The sequence below is a fragment of the Canis aureus genome, chromosome 14, assembly GCF_053574225.1.
Source record: "Canis aureus isolate CA01 chromosome 14, VMU_Caureus_v.1.0, whole genome shotgun sequence".
NCBI lineage: Eukaryota > Metazoa > Chordata > Mammalia > Carnivora > Canidae > Canis > Canis aureus.
The window spans coordinates 36,224,195-36,244,322 of NC_135624.1; the positions used below are offsets into that span (position 1 = coordinate 36,224,195).

Sequence of the window (20,128 nt, forward strand, 5' to 3'; positions counted from 1 at the left end):
AGATTACAGAATATAAGGGACCTGTTTATTGGACTTGTGGCTCTTAAAAAGATCTGTATCCAAACCCAAAGATCCCTTTTCCTAAGTCCCCTGAGCTGTAAGGGAAGTTACACATATCAAGTAAGAAGTTCAATATTTATGCAGAGAGTTAAGGAGACATCTTAGGAATTTTTGATACAATACAGACACAATAAGATTTGATTCAGTGTTGAGGCTGAAGTAAATACCATTTTTTAATAAGTATCATGGCTATCTCATCACATTCCTATGCCTTTAGATATAGAAACATCTCATAGAACACGTATCTAACCAAGTAAGAGACCTGGGACCCAGAAACATTAAGATCTCCTCCAAGGTTAAACAAAAAATCATTAATGTAGAGGAGACCAATCTGGTCTACTGGTTGAGTCTTGCATCTGCTCCAGGCACATGTAATTTCTATTTCTATTGGAAAGTCTGGACTCTTCCTCACATTAGTTGATTAAACTTCTTGTCCTAATCATCTTTTTTCAATTTATTTTAAATAATAGTATTTATTTTTGCACATCTTGTGTGTCTTCAAAAAGAATTTTAGAATTAAGAAAGTTGTACCCCTGTCATTAATTTTCATTAACAAATGTTTGATTAAGCTACAACCTTAGAGAAACTGGTCTCTGTTGGAGCCTGTCACCAAGAGGCCTAATGTTCTTTCAACAAAGCCAAGAGCTAACAGAACTATTCTCATTATTAAAAAAAAAAAAAAAAAAAAACTTCAAAACATGTACTGTTTCAGTTTAATGGTGGTGAATAGTAGTTTGTTATGGAATTTTAATGGTTCGATTATAACAGCCATTTCTAAAATGAATCACAGTTACTACCATTTAAGGTATGGCATAAATTGTAGACTGTAATTGCCTACAGACTTTTCTAAAACAATTATCCATCTACATCATATCCGTTGACATATTAAACTGGAGGAAGATTTTTTAGAAACTTAAAACAAAAGACGGAATGAAAGAGAAAGGCTGCTGTAAGGATGAAGATCCCCCATTTACTCAAAATGAAATTTAAACTGAAATTAAAATGAAGGAGGAAACAAGTAATTTTTACCTTCAAACTCATCATCTTTCCCATATCTCCTTTTGGGTTTGTGAATATATTAGTGTAGGAAGGGTGTTTAAAGTTGTTTAGACTAATGGATTTTGGATATGTTTTTGGCTATGGAGCGCCATCAACAAATCACCTATAGTCTCAACAGAAAAAAGTATATTAGGAATGGATTTTGAGGGGATCCCTGGGTGGCTCAGCAGTCTGGCACTTGTCTTCGGCCCAGGGCATTGAGCCTGCTTCTCCCTCTGCCTCTGTGTGTGTGTGTGTGTGTGTGTGATGAAAAAATAAATAAAAAATAAAATAAAATAAAATAAAATAAAATAAAATAAAATAAAATAAAATAAAATAAAAAAATAAATGGATTTTGATCTGGTCGAATCAAGAGTGAGGGTTTCAGAGCTTTTATCCATCCATCTTCTTCCCTAATCTCTTGGGTTGGCTGTGCCCAAGTCACCAACGAACCACAGAGGTGAATCTAACATTCGATTCCACTCACTCAATGACACAATTAGAAAATAATAAAACCAGGAAATTAATAGGAATTCCCCAATATCTCAAACCTAATTGGTGGGGAATCCAGGACAGGAAGAGAGGTTTCCTGGATTGTTGTACAGAGAATATCGCATTGTGCTGCCTATCGTTCAAGGCTCTCGGGATTTCCCCTGAGAAAATATTTCTCAATGTCCTCCTTAAACTGGCAGTTTCCTGCCTTTTAAGGGAATGGTTGGTGGCTCAATCATGCTTTTGCCAAAGAAATGGATTGTAGATACACTTAAAGTCTACCAACAAGCACAGTTCTAACCGGAAAATAATTTGAAAAAAAAATGATAAACACCTATTTTTTTTTTACTAAAAAGATACAAAAGTCAAGGGAAATTAACATCTAAATTAGAAATGGCAAAATTATTGGAAGAGCTATCACATGACTTTGTAAGCCAATACTTTATCAAGCTAATAATCTTCACTTAAGTAGCTCAAATTCTGATGTGGTCTGTGCCAAAGAAAGAGCCCTGTTTTTTTTTTTTTTTTTGAAGTCTGATGTATCAAATGAATCCACCACCTGCTGTATGAGTCAGGGTTCTGCTGTGACATTGCTTTTACACACATCTTAGTTACCTCAAACAACAAATATTTACTGAGCAACCACAGGTTTGCAGCCCACCTATGTGGGGTGGAGCAGGGTGTTGGGGCTTGACCCTGCCGCCTGAGTAGCCCACAGCTGGTGGTGAATAAAGGTGTCCTTAAGTAGCATGGATCCAGTGTTCATCTGTCTTTCTGATATTCTGGAGCTTTGAGAGGAGTAGTAACCTGCTCTTTTAGCACATTTTTAATTACCTTCGTTCCCTTCTTTGTCTCATTTCTCAGCTCCCCTATTGAAGCTTCTTTACAAATCACCCCCTTGCACCCAAATCCTTGTCAAAGGCTCTGCTTTTAGGTAGGATGACAATATACCTCGGGCACTGCACACACACACACACCCTACACCTCTGTTATCATTTTAAGGACTATATGTTATACACTAAAAGTTTCTTTTTTTAATCATCTGTGAAAACTTGAGACGGTTTTCAGTCTTCCATCTTGCAGAATGTCTGTGATAAACACCGTGATCGTTTCTGTGAGCTCAGCATCACCACAGCTCTCTGCAAAGTCTGTCTACACCACATGTGTTTTTCCAGAAACCTCTGTCCACCCTGGTACCCCTCATAGGGATCTGCGCATGAGAGGCCCGTGCTGTCTGGAAGGTTGAAGGGAGGGAAGTGGCTGTTCTCTGAATTTAGTTGTTCAGGCAGAGATGTAGGCAGTTAGGAACTTTTTTTTTTAAATAATAAATTTATTTTTTATTGGTGTTCAATTTGCCAACATACAGAATAACACCCAGTGCTCATCCTATCAAGTGCCCCCCTCAGTGCCCGTCACCCATTCACCCCCACTCCCCGCCCTCCTCCCCTTCCACCACCCCTAGTTCGTTTCCCAGAGTTAGGAGTCTTCATGTTCTGTCACCCTTTCTGATATTTCCTACCCATTTCTTCTCCCTTCCCTTCTATTCCCTTTCACTATTATTTATATTCCCCAAATGAATGAATCAGTTTCCATGCAAATCCTGGAGAACCACCCACTTCCCTCTAGTGTACTCATGGAATCTTCCAAGAGGATGAACAATGCAGAGGGTTTCTTAAAGCTCTCAAGAACTAGCTATTTAAAAAAAAAAATAAAAAAATAATAAAAAAAAAAGAACTAGCTATTTTGATGCTGTCAGCTGAATGGCCCAGTATCAGCTTCCCTGACCTCTGTCCCCACCTTGCATCAAGGAGGGCTTTAAATCCACTCCTCATGCTGCACATTATATCCTACCCTGGTTGGGATAAATAACACAGCTTCTGCTTTCTTAAATCATTCATTGAATAGCATTTTGAGATCTATGTCTTTTTTCTTGTCTTTCTATCTATCCCTATCACAACTTTCTTTTTTTAAGAAAATATTTTTATTTATTTATTCTTAAGAGACACAGAGAGAGAGAGGCAGAGACATAGGCAGGGAGCCTGATGCAGGACTTGATCTCAGGATTCCGGGATCAGGACCTGAGCCAAAGGCAGATGCTCAACCATGGAGCCACTCAGGTGCCTCATCCTCCCAACCACAACTTTCTTATAGGAGAAAGCAATGAGTTAAATATGATGTGCTCTAAAATAATGTCAATAGATTTTCCTGATTTCTTTCACTGATCTTCTGGGCTTCCCTTAATATTTTCCATTTATTCCTAATCTTTCTGACTGAGTGACAAATTTGTATTAGCAGTCCGATTATTCAATGGTCTCTGGTAGATGAAAAACAAGTTAGGGTCATAGCATATTCAAGGAAATTTTTCCCTATAATTATTAAACAATTTCCACTAAGAAACCAGCTCTTCTCCTGTTCTCTATTTCTCATAGGTAGCATTCCTAAGTCTCATGCCATTCAGATGTGCCTATCTACAATGCCCACCTTATTATATTGTCCTTGACATCAAGAATCAATCTCTCTCTCTCTGTCTTTGTCTCTCTCTCTCCTTCCCTCCCTTCTTCTCCTTCTCTTTTTCTCCCTCTCTCTCCTTTTTCTCCCTCTATTACATAAAAAAAAATCATCAACTAGTGAAAGAGAAATTGAAAACAAATTTGAAGGGGTGCCTGGATGGCTCAGTCAGTTAAGTGTCTGCCTTCAGCTCAGGTCATGATCCTGAGGTCCTGAAATCAAGCCCCACATCCATATAGAGCCTGGGTCTTCCTCTGCTGCTCCCCCTGCTTGTGCACTCTCTTTCTCTCCCTCTTTCAAATAAATAAAATCTTTAAAAAACAAAATACAAAGCAAATTTGAAAAAGAACTCCTACTCATATGCCTTTTGTTTCTTTGCCTATTTGTTGGATTTGTTTTTGTTTTTTGTTTTAGAAAGGAGGAGGAAGAGAAAGAGGATGAGGATTATCCAAAACTTTCCCAGCCAGAGGCCTTTTCAAATGCTGGAATGTTTTTTTGTTTTGTTTTGTTCTTTTTTTTTTTTTTTTAAGATAGTGAAACTAATTGCAGCTGGAGTGAAGACTGATGCCTCCACAGCATGTCCTGACTTCTGACCATTAGTTCCCTAGATAAAGAGGTTATTTTTGGGACTGGCACTCTGTAGCTGGCAGGGTCTCTGTCTGCTGCTCCATGAGGCTCCCCACATGACACTCCCTAAGATACAGTCATTCTTTCCTGACCAGAGAATTTACAATTCCAGGGTGACAGCTTCCCAAGTGGAAGGCTTTCTCTCTTTTAGTACCTGCTTCTACTTTTAGCCTCAACCCTAAGATTAGGAAATGTTTCTAGAATTTTTCGTCGTTTCCACTTGCTTTCTATCAATTTTAGTATATTCCTCATAAGGAAAATTACAATTCAAGCTTTGTATCCTGTTCCCTCCTTTTTTTCCTTCCTGGATAGATCTACACTATTTCTGGATGCTTTGTTTTATGTGATGGTCATTTCCTGGGTCTCCCAAGTGATGAAAGTTTGCTTATTTTTTAAGATTTTTATTTGCTTGTGGGGCACCTGGGTGGCTCAGTGGTTGAGCATCTGCCTTTGGCTCAGGTGGTGATCCTGAGGTTCAGGGATCGAGTCCTGCATCAGACTCCTTGCAAGGAGCCTGCTTCTTTCTCTGCCTATGTCTCTGCCTCTCTCTGTGTTTCTCATGGATAAATAAATAAAATCTTTAAAAAAAAGATTTTTATTTGCTTGCCAGGCAGAGGAAACCAAAGACATTTTTTGCTTTTTTTTTTTTTTTTTCCCTAAAACTACTCTTATGTCTTATTTGCCTAATTAGTTTTTCAGTACACTACAGCAAAGTGAGGGCTGGATAGAAATGAGGAGGCAGGAAGAAAGAAATGGGATGTCAGGATTTCTAGCAGCCACCATCAGGAATTTGATGGTCCTTAAAACAGATCTGGCCTTCACATACAACATTTTCCAGAAAGTCCACAGAGACCAACAAAGGTACCAGCCTACACCTCAGGAATGTTCCAGAGTTTCTCTTCCACTAGCCTGTTCAACCTACTGTTCCAAGCTATCACCTTCCTAGCTCATCAGTCAGCTTTCTGTGACTTCTCCTGATATTTTTATGAATTCTCCTGATCCTCTTCCCTTCTGCTCTTCCTGTCAACTGCTGCCAGCTACAAGGAGGGAAGCTAAGCTGATCAGTGCATTCCAATCTGAAATGTCAGGTCAGCTCTCCCTGGAAGCAATGGTGATAGAAGAGTTAAGCCTCTCACCGCGGGACAAGCCAGGGTTCCACCTTCAGTGCACAGCCCTGGCATCTCAGCTGGCAGAGGCAAGGACAGCAGTGGCCTGTACCAGGCACCACCAACCCCGGGATGCCTGCAGCAGGTGTTACTTTCCAAAGAGATTCCCCGGGGACTCTGCTCCCTTCCCGCTGCATGCTGTAGGCTGGGAAATCTGAGTGAACAGAAAGTTCTCATGACTGATCACGAGGAGATTGTGTGATGGGATATCACCCTCTTTTTCCACTAAGGAAATAAATTTCCTGACCTCCCGTAGCAAGATGCAGTGAACAAAAATAATTTCCAATTTGGAGATGATTTAATTTGCCCTCAAGCTTGGTTACATGCATCATCTTATGGAGGAAAACAGGGCAGAGGTGGACGTAAATCCAGGAGATGCGGAGAACAATGCTTCCTAAACCATCACCGGTGCTCTTGCCTCTGATGAACAGTTCTCCAACCACTGGTTGCATCCTTGTCAGTTCTCCCTCAGAGGAGGATTCTCTGACTGTTCAAATCCAGAAGCCTTCCTCCCCTCTTTTCTTTTCCTATGCTTCTCAACACTTCCTGAGGCTTATAATCATTTTGTGTATTTTCTTGACAGTTTGGCCATGGCCTTTATGCTCTGAAAAGATTCATGCTTCCTGAGAACTGGGGCCATGTGAATGTCTCATACTTGTGACTTCATCCCTAGGCTGTATAGACTGTTATACTTCATAAGCAACAGGTGATACTTAGGACTTCCTGATTGAATGAGGGTATGTGTCCCCAACCATTTCTTATTCCCTTTTCTCAAATCCCCTGCATTTCAGCAACTGTTTCTGATGTAAATTGCTACCCTACCCCTTGCTTCCCCCGCCTGGCCTATTCTCTGCCAAACCCTCTACCTAAGGCTCCTTTAAGAAGCAACCAAATCCTGGGCTGAATGTTGTTGTCCTTGAAGATCTTCTCCATGTCTGAGCATGACACCCTCTCCTGAAAGCTGGCACTCACCCTGTTTAAAATGCAGTTACTTCCTACCTACGGATCCTCTCCCCCTAGCATGGTCAAGCTCTATTGGTTCTTTATGGCTTCCTCTGTCACCATGGAGATAGATGGGTTTAGCTATTACTGTCTAGGGTCCAGGAATATACAAATGGAAGAGGTGGGAATTAACTTAGACATCTTTGTACAATTAGCATCTAATGAATCCATCCTCAGAATAGATTGGCTACAACCCCATTAGTCCAAAGTCATGGCTGTGCATACTTTGTATAATAAGATGTTGAATGACAACGCACAGCAGGGGATCCAAAAAGGGCTTCTAGGGAGAAAATGTTTACTGAATAAACAGTCTGGTCACCAGGGAGAGAATGACTCATTTGTGCTTCCTGTTTTAATGTATGAAAATGTTTTTCCTCTTGAAAGGGGCTGCATTAAGGAGTTAGGAGGCATATTGCCAGACTCATTTGTGCGGCGGATTAGGATCTGGATAAAATGATAGAATTTCACGTCAAGCATAAAGGGGGGCATTGGATGATACAGACAGCTTCTCTGCACTTCCGTGATCATGTTACAAGACTTAGTTTTTACTCCAGTAGGACAGAGTCCATAAAAGTCTTCCCTTTTACAAAAGAGGCTCAGAGAGGACAAGGGTAGACCAAGATCACAGAGCTAGCAAGTGGTGGAGCAAACCTAACTCTTGGGTGTCCTGACTCCTGATGCTTCTCACTGGTGCAGGGAGAGGATAGTTCTCTCCATTTCATATACCCACACAGCCTCTCGCACACCGACAACTAACTACACATCATGACAGGAGAGCCACCCTCTTGAATGAAGATGAAAGAAAAAGCACAGGACCCTCCAACACAAAAGGGGAATTATAACAAAGCCTATGGCCAGAAAACAATATCAGATCAGGTCACTCTGTGTCCTCATTAATTAGAAAAAATTAAAAATACTGTTTTTCATGCTTTCTCTGTTATTTCCCCAAATTGTCATCCATTTGCGAGCCTTTTAATTCAAAAGGTGGTGCTTATTCAATTAAATCATATTGCTTTGGACAGAACTTGTGTCACCCTAATGGGGCATGATGGGAACCTTTTTTTTTTGAGATTTTAATTATTTATTCATGAAAGACGCAGAGAGAGAGAGAGGCAGAAACATAGGCAGAGGGAGAAGCAGGCTCCACGCCAGAAGCCCAATGTGGGACTTGATCCCAGCACTTGGGGATCATGCCCTGAGCCAAAGGCAGACGCTCAACCACTGAGCTACCCAGGCATCCCAGAGTGGTAGGAACCTTTTATATCCTATGTCTCCATGTCATGGCCCTCCTTCTGACCCATTCAGCGTGGCATTAACCAGCATGTCAGGTACACCATTGCCAATTTTGCTCTGACTACTTAACAGTGTGCAGCACGAGGAAATAGGAAGGGCTGTCAGCCCTGGAGGGTCACTCACCAGTTGAGCATGGGATCCAATCGTGTCTTCCACCACACCTCATATAGGTCCTTTGGAGGCATATTCTAAGCAATTTCTTACAGAGACCAAGCAAAATTTAGTATGAGTAGCCTTCACTGGTAATCAGCTCAATTCTTCACCCTTGGCTTGACTTTTCTTGCAATTGTTTCATTATTTTCAGATCACCCACTTTTATTCCATGAAATTACTTTCTAAAATAAACTAGCTGTATGCATGTGTTTGCATACACTCTGTATCTGAGAAGCTAAGACACAGGCTATTTCTTGTGTAATTAGTGGATGTATTAGTCAGGGTTCTCCAGAAAAACAGAATCAATACAAGATAGATAGATGATAGATAGATAGATAGATAGATAGATAGATAGATAGATAAGATAGATAGAAAGAATAGAGATTGATAGAGTGATAGATACATACAGAGATGTAGATTATCTGTAGGTAGATTCAGAGATACAGAGATAAATATAGAGATAGGTAAACACAGATTAGATAGATAAAGATAAATATGTATATATATATGAGTATTCATCTATATCTCTATGTCTATAGATATTTTACTATTCTAGATTTAATTTCTAATTTACATGCAGGACTACCCATCCACTGCTGGAATTTAGAGCTCTGGCTCAAGCAACAGCCAGATCTCAGGGATTTGCTGTACCTGCTCTATTTTCTAGGAGTGCCAGAGAAATTCCATAGCCATGAAAGGCTCCTCGCTATTTTGTTTCATGACATATTTAAATAAGAAAATCCTTCTCAAAGTGTTACCTCTCTCCTTCTCTCTCTCTCTCTCTCTCTTTCTCTCTCTCTCTCTTTATCGATCTATCAAGAGACACATAAGAAGGCTCATGTGTTTATGGAAGCTGAGAAGTCCCAATATCTGCAGTCCACAAGTAGAGACCCAAGAGAGCCCAATGGGCAAGAGAGCCCGTTCATGCTATAGTTCCAGCATGAATCTAAAGGCCTAAGAAGGAAGAAAGCCGGTGGTGTAACCTCAAGTCTGAATCTGAGTCCAAAGGAGGAGAAGATTGATGCCCCTCACTCAAAGAAGGAGTTCCCTCAGCCTTCTTATTCAGCCTTTTTGTCTCCAACTGATTGGGTGATGCCTACCACAGTAGATAGGACCTCCTGCTTTACTCACTCTCTTGATTCAAATGTTAATCTCATGTCAAAACATCATCATAGACACTCTCATAATAAAGTCTGAACAAAGTCTGATCAAAGTCTGGAGACTTTGTGCCCTAGTCAAGTTGACACCTAAAATCAGCCATCACAGTGGCTAAAATACTGTGCTAAATGTAAAATCAAAATGAATCAAGAACATACTATGTTCCAGAAAGTTTATGTACATTATATTATGAATCTTCCAAGCAATACCAGTAGACAGTTGTTTTTATTTTATTTTATTTTATAAAGACTGATAGATTAAATAAAATATACAAAGTCACACGGCTAGTAAATGAGAATGATGGACTCAAACCTAGATCAATATAACCCACATAAAACACTGCCTTTCCAACGAGATCACAAGATATGTCCCAGGCATTAAAATTCTTTGATTTATCTGTTCCTTCAGAACCTAATCATCTTAGGATGTTACCCAAATCCATTAGGATTCAGACACTAATAATTCATCCTTATTTCTTTCCATTGTTCCTCACAGATTCAGGTGCCACAGAATACTCAAGTACACATTAACACACACACACGTTTGAAGATACTTTACGCTAGGGAAAATCCTTGAAGTTCCCCTAAGTATGCTGTTTTTGGGGTCACATTCAAAAGCACTTTATAAATGCTTCCCCAGTGAGAAAGCTGCTGCTAAGTCCCTCCTCCTTCACGTGCTGTTTTCCCACCACTACCTGACAAAAACTATGGATATTTAATGTGTAATGTGTATGCATAAATTTATGTCCCCCTCTCTTTCTATTTCTTAACCTCCATCTATATCCTCACCCATACCCATACCCATACCAACAATCTAGTTAACCTGAATATAGGAAAAACGACTTGTACTTTCAGGTGCTTCTGTATGAAGTGACATGGGATTTTGTTTTGTTTTGTATTGTTAGAAGATTCCTTCAGTTTGGGAAGCCTTGAGGGCTGAGAAGTCATATACTGGGTATAGAAAGGGGAACAGGAGTTAGATCTTAAATGATTAGAGAAGAATGTTCCAGGGAAAATGATTAACAAATTTCACTCTATAAGAGCCATAGTGGTAGTACAGAACAGCTGAATCTTAGTGAATAAACAGGAACTGTGGGAAGAAAATATGGAAAGACACATTGGTCCAGACTGAGAAGAAGGCCACTTCAATTATTTATGCCCTATTCTTGATATGGGTCTGCAGGTGACTTTCGATTGGAGTGAGAGCATAAAAAACTCAAATCCATACTTTATAAGTCTCTGTAACCAGACAGGGTGATTTTACATCAAACAATCTTTTTTTACTACTAATTTCTCATTCATCTGTCCATTTGGCAAGTCTTGGGCCCTCTTTTATATGTAAAGCAAAGTCAAACACCTCTCAGATATTTGCCGCACAATGGAAGACGGAAGTGTGACCAGAGCATCAGGCCCCACCCATCACTGGAAAGACACCATGGTCTCTGCTGAGTGCAGTTGAAAAATTGCACTTTGGAGTCCACCAGACTGAAGGGTGAATCCTGGCAGGACTTCATTTCCTGAAGTTGTTTCCTTCTGTTGAATAAAGGTCATAGCAGGTATGTCATAAGCTCTGGGAAGGTTACCACAAGATAGGTACAAATTAGATGCTCAGAACCATTAGATACTCTTTGCCCCCTCCTTCTCTTCTAGGTCTGAGTAATAGAGAACAAAACGATGTCACCTCCAGGATATACACAGTGAAAGACTGTATCTCCATCTGACTCCAGACCCAAGCACACAACTGCCTAGCAGACACATTCATCTTGGTGCTTCTCAGCATACTCAGATTCAATATGCCCCAAACTGCCAAAGTGTACTCTGTCCTCATGTTTCCTGCTCTGTCCACAACAGCAGTATTTACTCAGACACTCCAGCAAAATGTCTGAGCTCCACTGAGATCCTTCCTCAACACCCTCCATCCTTTTTTAAAAAAATATTTTATTTATTCATGATAGACACGGAGAGGGGGGCGGTGGGCAGAGACACAGGCAGAGGAAGAAGCAGGCTCCATGCAGGGAGCTGGATGCAGGACTTGATCCTGGGTCTCCAGGATCACGCCCCAGGCCAAAGGCATGAGCTAAACCACTGAGCCACCCAGGGATCCCAACACCCTCCATCCTAAAGTGGCATTCTCACTCACACCCCTGCTGTGATGTGTGTTCTTTCCCTTGATGACCAGACCCTGGTTTCCAGGTGCCTCCCACTTCAAACACATAGAGAAAAAAAAAAAAAACATATATAGAGTAGGGTAACACAGGGTATGTGCATCAGATGTGTGTTAAATAAACAAACCTATGGTTTCATGGCTTGGTATGGAGAGTACTGGTAGGTTAACCACAAAGGAAATAAATTATGGTTTGTTGCTAGCCTCTGAAGAGGGAGAGACAGATAAATAGAGATACATTCAGGAAGAAAAGGAGGGGGCAGGGGAAGCTAAAGAAACCATTTATTTCACTCAAGGGTGATGTTTACAACAGGAATCATAAAATAGGTAATGCTCCTCTACCTCTCCAGTGAATGATTTGAACAGAACTAACTGCAAAGAGAGTGTTTCTTCTCCCAGTTGGGCTTGTGCAGAGATTTTAATGAATTCTTTAATTTCAATAATTCAACCTTAAAGCAGATCTATTCACTTTTCCCTTAACAGCGCAATTAGTGCCCAGGAAGTGTATTCCCATGGATGTTACTAACATTTTTAATGTACTAAAACTGGAGAACAGAAGTGAGCAATTTGGAATGCACCACTATGCCACAGAACTTCTTGGGTGCATTTGTTTTTCAGGATGGATAAAGACAAATTTTTTTAATTTACAAAATGAGGGCAGCCCAGGTGGCTCAGTGGTTTAGCACTACCTTTGGCCCGGGGCCTGATCCTGGAGACCTGGGATCAAGTCCCATGTCGGGCTCCCTGCATGGAGCCTGCTTCTCCCTCTGCCTGTGTCTCTGCCTCTCTTTCTCTCTGTGTCTCTCATGAATAAATAAATAAAATCTTTAAAAAAATAAAAAAAATTACAAAATGATTTTATAGAGGTGTGATTGACACACAAGAAACTGTATGTATTTAATATATATGACTTGATGGCTTTGGAGATAACTATACATCCACCAAACCATCACCACAATAAACCTATCTGTCCCCTCTAGAAGAGTTCTTCCACTTTTTTTTTATTGATTATTATTATTTTATGTGAGAAAGTCACTTAACATGAGATCTACCCTCTTAGTACATTTTTAAGTATACAATAGGATGTCATTAATTATAGGCAGTGTGTTGTATGATAGATCTCAAGCACTTATTCATTTGTTTGACTGCAACTTTGTACCCTTTGACCAATATCTCCCTGTTTCTCCTTCCAGCTCCCACAGCTCCTGGCAACTATCATTCTATTCTCTACTTCTATGAATTTGGCTATGTTAAATTCCTCATATAAATGATATCATGTAGTATTTGCCTTTCTGTTTGGCTAATTTGGCTTAGCGTAATGTCTCCCGGGTTCATCCATGTTGTCACAAATGGCTGGATTTCTTTCTCTGTAAGGTTGACTAATATTCCACTGTGTGTATATACCATATTTTTTAATCGATTTGTTCTTTGATGGACATTTGTTTTTTTCCATATATCTCTCCTCTTATACTTAACAAGTCCAAGACTGATGTCTTAAGACGATTCTATCTTCAAACCTGGTCTTCACTTGATCTCTTATCTTCTATCTGTGTTGGCCCATATGATCAAACTATTAAACTTGAGAGCATTTTTGACACTCCTGTTTTATACCCCATGTACAATCTTTACTTTAGTGTGCTGATTCTACCTCCCAAACACGTCTTGGATTTGCCCACTTACTTCCATCTTTCCTTCCACCTCACTCGGTCTAAGTCACGATCATGTCTTACCATTGGTACTGAAATACTCTACTCTTTTTCCTCTACCCCCCTGCTTTCACTCCGTTGCGTCAATTCTAGGCACAGCAGCCTAAATATTCTTTTGAAATATCACTCCTTTTAGATCCTCTGCCTCAATTCCTTTGAGTATACACAAACCTGTTTGCACTTGAATTCCAAATCCTTATGTCACCCATATGGCCCACATACCCCGTGCATTGCCAACTTTTCCAATCCCCTATTCTCTAGCTTTCTCACTGTGAGTCAGGAATAGGAGGTTCTTTCCCCACTGATGTCTTTACCAATTCAATGCATGCTGGTCTTCCTGATACCTGATAACTTCCTCGCTGACTCTCTGTATGGCTAGCCTTTCTTCTCTATCCTGTCTCAGCCTACATATCGTTTCCTCCAAGAATTCAGCCACAACCACCATATACAGGCAGGTATTTAGCAAGAGCAACAATCTCCCCCACTTGTTTCCTTCATACTTAATTTTCCCTTGCTGTCCCTTGTCCTCAGTACATTGCAGGCTCCATTGTAGCAGTAAGTATGTGTGTTTCGTGTACTAATATGTATGACTTACAGAGTCTCTACCATGTGGTGGGCACTCAGCATATATCTCAGGAACTGCTCACTGAATGAATGAATAAGTATCTTCCATTAGTTTTGAAAGCTGCCTGCTCTTAAAAAATTAAAGCCTTTATTCAATAAAAGTTTATTTCATGCTTATGATGTAGTTCAATGTAAGTATTCCAGGTCAAGAGATTGTCCTGGGAGACTCCTTTAGCAGAGACTCAGTATTCTTTATCTTGTGGGTCCTACAACCTCCACATTCCTAGAGTCCTATCCATGCAGCTACGTATGGGGAAAGACAGCAGAAGTCAATGCAGGAGGGCTTTATGGGGCAGACCTGGAAATGTGTCTCTACTGCCCACATTCCTCTGAACACTCTTATCACATGACCTTATCACGTGTCCTTGCCTAACTGCAAGGGATGTTGGGAAATATAGTTGGGTTCTCTGCCTCTGATATAGGGAAACGACTTGGTGATCATCTGTCCATCTTTGACAAAGAGTCTTAATCTCAGGGATATGAAGCCCTGTTTTGCACTTCGAATTTTGCTACAACTGCTGAGCTACATTTAATCAATACTATGTGAATTCATGGTATAAAGTGAAATAGTATTTGATATTTCCAATAATGTATTTGAAAAAGGGGCTGTGGTACCTGGGTGGCTAATTCAGTTAAATGTCTGACTTGATATCAGCTCAGGTCTTAATCTCAAGGTGGTGAGTTCAAGTCTTGCATTGGGGTGCATACTGAGCATGGAACCTACTTAAAGAAAGAAACAAGGGAACCATGACAAATGAATAAATAGCAATTTTAAAAATTAAAAAATTAAAAAAGGAAATGACTGCTTGCTTTGGCAGCACAGATACTAAAACTGGAAAGATACACAGAATATTAACATGGTTCCTGTGTTAGGATAACACATAAATTTGTGAAGTGTTCCATATTTTTAAAAATAATAAATAATAATACAAATCAATAAATTTAGAAAGGGGGTGAAGGGTGAGTCATTCATGTGTCTAATCACCTGGATAACAGAAAAAAAAGAAGTTTCTGTTTACACTTTCCATTTCGTTCTACAAAACACACAGTAAATGAGCAGAATCCCACCATTCTTATGTTCCCAACTTTGATCTGGGTAATTTACTGACTGTCAATTATGTAAGTCTGCAAATGCAAAGTCTCTTACATACAAAGAATTCTGGTAATAACTTGAGATAATATCTCACAGTAAAAAGTCTTGACATCTAAAGGGGCAGTGGACAAGTGATTCATTTTTATTCTTTCTGTCAAGGACAATGACTCTGACTACCATGATAATAATTAAGACTCCCCCTTAAATTCAGAGCCAATAGGAGTTATTAAAGGCCACAAGACAAGGGAAGACAATGAAAGAGTGCATACATGGAGCTCGGAGTGCATCCTCAGCAGAAGAGGGGTGGGAGTGGCATATTAAGGAAACAGAGTAAAAAGTAATAGTATTAATACCATGCTGTGGAAGATATTTGTGCTGTAAGTGAATTGGAGAAAATGTACTCAGCCCTTGGAATGTCCCTCAAATTTGTGAAGGGCCAGACTGGAAGGGAGCTGAAGCCCCTGTGCACTTTGATCATAATGCATAAGTGAGGCCTAGTGGACCACCCTGTTCTTCAGGGTCTTCTAATGGTTCAGAGTATTCTGGAAGGAAGTCAACACAGTGGTGAGATCGGGGGCCTGACCTCCGTGAACATGGGAGGACAAAAGTACTAATGTCCTCAACAATGCCCATTCAGCATTACCATGAAGCAGTGTTCTGTGTTCACCTGGACTGGGTTCAGGCCAAGACTATGGTGAGGGCGCCAGAGCCCAGGATCCAAACCCAGCCCAGGCAAGCAGGTGCAAGAACATGGTTGTAAGATGAAATATAAAACACCAGGAAAATCTGAATTCCAGGTAAACAATAATTTTCATTTTTTAGTGTTCCTAATATTTCATGGAGCATACTTATACTAAAACACAAGCAAATAAAAACACGGTATGTATGTTTATATACATGTGAGATGCATATATACATGCATATTGTGTGTATTATATTATTATGTAAATGTGTTCTTGTTCATCTGAAATGCAGATTTGGGAGTTGTCCTGTGATTGTATTTGCTGGATCTGCTAACTCTCAACTAGAAGATACAGAGGACAAAAATTGAATCATGTCCTTAGAGAGGCCTTCTTCAGGTTAGAAAAGCCAGACATGTTAGCAACACACAGTCGCACAAGGCTCTGAGCACTGAGACCTAGCAGGCATTCACTGACTTTTACCAGCCCCCGCAGGTCATGGAAGCACATCCAGGTGTTCAGGTCACAGGAACCACTCAGAGAGTATTGCCCTTGTTCAGATCCTGCTCTGAGCATGTTGCTTCACCAACAGTTACTGTCAGTGGACAAAGCCCTCCCCACCCAGAAAAGAGCCCCCAAACCCTCCCCATTGGTAGCAGCCAAGGAATAAAAGAGTTTAAAAGAAGGAATCCATTTTATTTGGTGTGGAACAGTTAGCTATTTCTTACACGGAGTAAAAGTTTCTCTTTCAAATTAAAAATATCACCTCTATAAGACTATCTTGGTAGCTCTAATGATAGAGGTTGTGACCCATTGGAGCCCCACATGCATCCGTGAAAAGTAATTCTTCACAGACATTGTGGAGTTTCACAGCTGCCTTTGGGGTATGATGTGGCCCCTTTCACAAATAGTCTATTACAGACTTTCTCTAAGAGCTGAATTATAGGGATGTCATTACTAAACTCACAAAATGTGTGGTGGCAGAAATTAACCCAAGGGCTTTAAATTGCATCCATTTCTTGATGGATCACTATTATTTCTATTTTTTGGACTTCTTATTGGAATTTTAAACTAGTCCCCCTTTTGGTCTTTCCCATAGTCTCATGTTAGCCACTCTTCTCCGAGTGTGACTTCCTCACAGTAAAGTTATCGGGGTAAGACCCATTAACAACTAATGGGCTGAAGTGATCAGACTCCTGGGTGTTTGATGAGATATACAACAGTAGAATAGAAAAGCAAAGACCGGAGAAAGAGTGAATTGGCTTTGGTGTGCAGCGATGCAGTAGGGCAAGGCCCTGCATAGTGGCTGCTGGTCCCAAGACTAACCATGGAGAGAATTTGGAGAACATGAGCCCACAGGGGACATACGGAGACTTACTAGTGTGGGGCTTTATACGCGGTCAGTGCCGTCAGACAAAATAGTACAAGGATCAACCAAGATTACAAACAACTGGAATCTGTTCAGATATGGTCTGCATATGTATCTGTATATAACATAAAATGTATGGTAGGGTCTATCTCAATTTCTATATATTGATTGGCAGACTTATTGTGGCAGCTTCTGTGAATACCCAATTGTTGTATGTTTAACAAATACCATCCTGATCTCTGATGGCATCCTATTGTAAACATCTACCACCTTCCACATGGGGCTTTCTCTCACTGCGTACCAGTGACCTGGTGGTGCCAGAGGGGCAGCTCCCAGAACAGCCCTCAGCCAGTCCTACCAGGCTTTGGATGATTTTGAGGCTTTAAACTTTTTTTTAATTAAATATAATTTACATACAGTGGTTATATTAGTTTCAGGTATACAATAGAATAATTCAACACTTTCATACATTTCTTAGTGCTCATCATTATAAGTATAGTCTTAATCCCCTTTATCCATTTCCTCCATTTCTCGCCACCACCCACCTCCCCTCTGGTAACTGTGAGTTTGTACTCTATAGTTAAGAGTCTGATCTTTTTCTTTGTCTGTTTTTATTTGTTCATTTTCTTTGTTTCTTAAATTCCATGTATAAGTGAAATCATATGGTATTTGTCTTTGCGTTATACCCTTTAGGTACATCTATTATTGTTGCAAATGACAAGATTGCATTCTTTTTTTATGGCTGAGTGTGTGTGTGTGTGTGTGTGTGTGTGTGTGTATGAACTACATCTTCCTTATCTACTCACGTATGGATGGACTCTGGGTTTGAAGCATCTTTTATGCTGCCTCCCACAGATTCCAATAGGACTGGCTTAGCCACCCACACGGAGCCCCTGTTCATTAGCACCTGCACTGGCTTTCTCCTCTACTTCCTATCACTTCTTTCTTTTCTTAACAATGTTTCTAGAATCACCTTCCAAATAAATGACCTATCTCAAATCCTTGTTCCAGTAATTGCTTTTGAGAATTCAAACAAAGCCAAAAAACGCAGCTATTGTCTATCAGTCTCTTCTCTAGATTACCTGTAAAGTGGTCAAAACCTTAAGTGTTAAAAAAACGAAAACAAAACAAAAAAACCCTTCAGTGTTAACATGCCTTAAGGTATACTATCTTCATTTATGTTCATTTTATCCCATCACTTTAACTTTCAATTTTATAGAAGAGGCAGTTGACACTTAACCACGCTTGAGAGCCCAGATGTACAATGCCTACTACATTTGTATATATCCACTGAAATTAGGATAGCCAGGTATGACAAATAAAAATATATACCACCCAGTTTAATTTAAATTTCATGTAAACAATTATTTTCTATTGGTAGAAGTATTTCTCATTCAGTATGTATTTGAGAAATACTTATTCAAATATATTCTTCAAATATGTGTTCTTCAAATATGTGTTCATCTTGAGATGAATTTGATTCACATCAAATTTTATGGGGTGTCCTGTATTTTATCTGACCGTGTGAATATTGGACTCAACAGCCTCAAAAATTCTTTCTTATCACCCAAAATAGTCTTTCTACCTCTTTAGACTTGTTCAATTTCTCACCATCAGCTCAGGTTCCCAGTCTGGAAGCTGAGGTTACCTGCCTTATTTGGTCTGGGTTCCCATGTAAGGGAATCATCCTTCCTTACCAGCTGTTCACCCAACCCAGGCCCCAGGATTTTGCATACAGAAGGTAAAGTCAGCACAACCCATTGATTATTCACCAGGGTTTTGGCTTCACCCTCAATAAGCACTCCTACCTCTTGAACTAGACTAGATCACCCTACAGCTGGTCCAGTGAGTGTAAAGTCTAAAACTCCATTTTTCAAGCTTCTTTTACCTAGATCTACCCTATTTCCTGCTTGATGCTTTAAGGAATAGGGCCAACATTGTTTCTTTCCAAGCCAGAGAGTCTAGGTCCACCTGTGGCTCCTACACTCTGAGAAAATGCAAATTTATTCAGAAGAGAGAATCACCATGAAAGAGAGCCATATGAAAAAGCAATCTTAAAATATTTTTTCTTACTCTTGACAGTCATCACTGAATGTGGATTGATTGGGTATCCAAGCACTTCATTTTGATGGGAGACAGAATTTCTACTTTTCAAAAAAAGATTTATTTTTGTTTTTATTTATGAGAGAGAGAGAGAGAGAGCGCGCATGAGGCAGGGAGGGGCAGAGGCAGGGGAAGGAGCAGCCTCCCCACCGAGCAAGGAGCCTGATGTGAGGCTGGATCCCAGGACCCTGAGATCATGACCTGAGTTGAAGGCAGACACTTAACTGACTGAGCCACCCAGGCACCCCAGAATTGCTACTTTTTGATCATGGAAGGAAGTCATTGAAGGAGAGAAAATCAATAAGTTTTCTTTCTCAGGGACTGAAGTGAAATTTCATGAAACCTCACCTCCAAACTCACCAAAACTTTATTCTTACCTGTAAGGGCCGTGAGTAAGTTTTATCACTCTACCACACAGGGAAGCTAGCAGAGCCAGGGGGATGAATACAGGTTTGCTCAAGGAGTTGCTCAGCTCTGGGCCATTGGCCATCTGGACCATGTCCAGAGGAGAGCAACCAGCATGTTGAACAAACTAGAAACAGTGTGAGATGATGGGCCTGGGGACATGTCACTAGGAGAAGAAAGGGCACAGGGGAGACACCAGAGCTGTAGACAGATATCTGAGGGAATGCTGTGTGGGTACATATATACATACACATATATATTTTTTTCTTTTTATAAGTCATTTAATCTTTGCAGTGATTTAAAAGGGTTGGCACATTAGCACTACCGTTTGAAGATGGGTAGGCCGAGCTCTAGGGAAGTCAGTTGGTTCGCATGGTCATATAGCTAGAGAGAGGATGAGGATTGGATGCAGCTGGAACCTATGCTTTCAGCTGCTGTGCACACCGCCTTTCCATGCATGAGCGTCTACCGAGTGTGGGCCGGGTTCT

At 40.3% G+C, this 20,128-nt stretch overlaps 1 non-coding gene across 1 annotated transcript; it reads left to right on the forward strand.

The window, feature by feature from the left end:
- Positions 1–14,796: 14,796 nt before the first annotated feature.
- On the forward strand, positions 14,797–14,899 carry LOC144283884 (U6 spliceosomal RNA). The gene has a single exon (XR_013352390.1). It is a non-coding gene; the product is annotated as a U6 spliceosomal RNA (small nuclear RNA).
- Positions 14,900–20,128: the final 5,229 nt, after the last annotated feature.